This window comes from Strongylocentrotus purpuratus, unplaced genomic scaffold (genome assembly GCF_000002235.5).
Source record: "Strongylocentrotus purpuratus isolate Spur 01 unplaced genomic scaffold, Spur_5.0 spur5_scaffold_20, whole genome shotgun sequence".
Classification (NCBI taxonomy): Eukaryota; Metazoa; Echinodermata; class Echinoidea; order Camarodonta; family Strongylocentrotidae; genus Strongylocentrotus; species Strongylocentrotus purpuratus.
Genome location: NW_022145606.1, coordinates 48,575,665 through 48,579,419, shown reverse-complemented (window position 1 = coordinate 48,579,419; position 3,755 = coordinate 48,575,665).

Here is a 3,755-nt window from a genome sequence, read left to right as displayed (position 1 = left end):
AATAATTTAAAAATAATAGATCAAGATAATAGTAACATTCTCAGATTTTATTGAATAATAATTCGATAATGTGTGTTTTGCGTGACTGCTAAAGCATGTGTATGCTACTATGCTCATCAACTAGGGGACCTCCGCCCTTATGTCATAAATGACAGTAATGAGGATTAATGCCCCACAAAAGGGCACTAATATAGAACATCGACACGGTTTGGATCCTTTGGGCCTCACAGTTACGAGGCCATTGCTTTGTCAGTGAACCATGACTGTACGCAGCGGGGGCTAGGGTAGGGGGCAGTTTCAATAAATATAAAAAAAACAGAAAATGCAATAAATTTTCCATAATATTTGCATTTTACCCCGGTTCCCAACATTAAAAAAAAATCCTCTGTGTTTCCATGCCTTGAGCCATAATGCATGGCCGTCCAGAGGATTTGTGTATGTTGGGGAGCGGGGTAAAATGCAAACAATTATTGAAAATGTATTGCATTTTCTTTTTCTTTTATTTATGGAAACTACCCCCTACCCTAGCCCACGCTGCGTACAGTCATGTTTCACTGACAAAGCAATGGCCTCGTAACTGAGAGGCCCAAAGGATCCAAACCGTGTAGATGTTCTATATTAGTGCCCTTTTGTGGGGCATTAATCCTCATTACTGTCATTTATGACTTAAGGGCGTAGGTCCCCTAGTTGATAAGCATAGTAGCATACACATGCTTTAGCAGTCACGCAAAACACACATTGTCAAATTAATATTCAATAACATCCAAGAAATTGTTTACTATTATCTAGATCTATAATTTTTAAATTATTTTAAAAACAATTCCATAAATTGGGGTAAAACAAAAATATTCAAACTTTATGAGCGACATGTTATTTATATGTATAAATGTATATACATACAAACATTGTATATTTATTATTTCGACATCTACACCTTGGATCGTTACTACTATTTTTTGTATTGTTAATAGGTTTTTGTGACGAAAGAATAAACGAAGCTCATACAAAAGATGCATATATATTCGAAGATTAAATAATTGCGTGTAATAGTAATTGCTTTTGTAAGTGATAATTGTGTGAATCTTTACAGCTGCATACGAAACTCAAGTAACCTTATTACTTTTCATTATTTCATTCTTTATTGATATGCATTTTACACGAAATATGTGGTTGATATTATTAGGAGTGTATACGAGTTGTTTCTATCATTAATTTATGATGGCACCTGTATCATGTATGGGCATTGCCCTATAGATGAAGTAGAATGCTTCACTTGTTATTCACACAAATACAGTACACATCTTACTCATTTAATGATTTGAATATTATATGAAGTTAATTTGTTTGCGGCGTAACAACAATACAAAGAGCGGAAGAAAAAAAGGTAAGACTGGAAACAAATAGTTCTTTAATAGTGGTGGTTTAAGGAAAAATTGTTATAAATACAAATGTGTATGTGTTCTTAAAAAAAAGGAAATAGAAAACAAAATAGCAATGGCATAAAGATAGAATGCAAATAGTAAAAATTGGTTTTATTACAACTCTGCGACAAAATTGGTATACTATGTAAATTAAGTTATGTCCGACCGAGCATTGTATTTATGCTATATAATTCTCTTATTTTGCCATTTATCTCGTATTGTATTATGCTCTGGGCAAGTTCAAAGAGTAATGTCGATAGTATTTTATTATTGTGAAAGAAAGCAGTACGTCTTTGTACCAATTCTTCTTATCGTGAAATTGAAAATCCGTTAGGTACCTCACTTAAGAAATCCAGCCATCTGATTGGTCGAAATTACAGTCATGGTTTTAACCATTCCCGTAAATAAACGAAAAATGCCACGCCCATGTAATAGTTCGAGGGTAAAATCCAAGTTACCGGGAATAGTTCAGTCTTGCTTAAAAACTGGTTTGAGCGATCGCGGATACCATACATTGTGTGTTTGCGAAGAATACACAATTTTTACGGTTACATCAGTGCGCATACGCAGACATGGTCGCCATTTTAATTGGCGAGTAAACAAAGCCAATGACCTAGAGGTCATTTGGTTTGTGCGTAAATTAAGATTGCGCCCATGCAAATTATGATGTGAGCGCACAGCGCAGCGCGCAGGCAGTGATGTTATCATAATTTACATGGTCGCAATCTTAATTACGCACAAACCACTGACCTCTAGAGGTCATTGGATTTGTTTACTCGTCAATTAAAATGGCGCACACAACCGTAAACTGGTGTATTGGTCGCTAGACAGGAAGAACACCAAAAGGGTAGGCCCTACGTTTTATTATTAGCCGTAGATCTAGGTCTAGATATAGATTGTGAATTTATTGCATGCGATAACGGTGATAAAGGTTTTGAAGATTGTGTAATGCAGGTGTTTGAATTCATTTGGTGGATGAAAAGTTGAATTCTACGCCGTTTTGTGCGTCATTGCAGCGCTGAATTTGGTGTGTTTGTCGCTAATTTCTGACAAAAAATAGATAGCTTTCCTGATGGTATTTCATGCAAAATGTATGTTATATTGATAAGCACTGATTCTTGTCCTTACCTTTGACTTGTTTCTTGTCTGTTATAGTCATTTAATATATGAATTACTTGACTTCTGAGCACATTTCAGTAACACAAAAAATCCAGCCCGTTCATAGTCCCACACACGTATTTGTATGTACCTTGTGCCCTTACACTGTCTGCTGTCTCGATAGCGTACCCAAATTTGATTACCATGATTGAAAAAGTCGCACATGTATTATACGACCCTTTTCGGTATATACATTTTAATTTTCGAAACATAGTTGTTTTTATACGCTCTCGGGAAGGTTACAATCGAGCTATTGCCATTAATACTATACTATTTTTTTAAACTGAAAAAAGTTGATAATATTTATATCCTGCAAACCGCACTTGTTATGTTCCGCTTACAAAACGAGCAACTTCCCTTCTACCCCCCCCCCCCATTATTTGATATGAATAAACATGTACACTCGTATCCCACAGGACAAGCTCACAAATTCCATATACAAAAACAGTTTCTAATCCATTCGACATGCTGGTCCACTTGGAATTCACTCCCTGCTGAAATTCGAAATCTGAAGTCGACATACTCTTTCAAATTAGCTGTAAAGACTATGTGCTCCTAACCCATTACCAATGATGTGTGCTTGTATCTTCATTTTATGTTATTCATTCAACAACTATTGTCCATGACCTGGCGTCATAAACATGACTTCTAATGTCAACGGGTGTCTGGTATTTTGGTATTCTACAGTCTTAATTCTATCTCTCTATCTTTTCTCTCTCTATTGCAAGTCATTCTCTCTCTTCATTTATGTTTCATATGTACAATAAGGCTGTTAGTTTATTTTGGATTAGCTTAGTTTAGTTCAAATAATAATAGTTTAGTTTAATCGAGGGCTGCAAGCATTTCAAGCTTCATGCTTAATACGCTGTATCCCTCCTATATCATGTAAATTGTAAAAATGAGTACCGGTAATGTTCTCCTATGAATTGTCTATGTTCTATACAGTATGAGTGTCATGCATTGTACTTTGAAACGTAAATTATATCACACTGATGGACATTATGTATGTTTAAATATGATATATAAATCAATAAATCAAATCAAATGACGGAAAACTTACATACACACTTGTAACTAGTGCATTTCTTCTTAAGGTATCACAGCTATAACATTTTGAGAGTTGTAATCATTACACTTCAGAGAAATTCAAATTGGCCACACCGGTAATTTCACTGT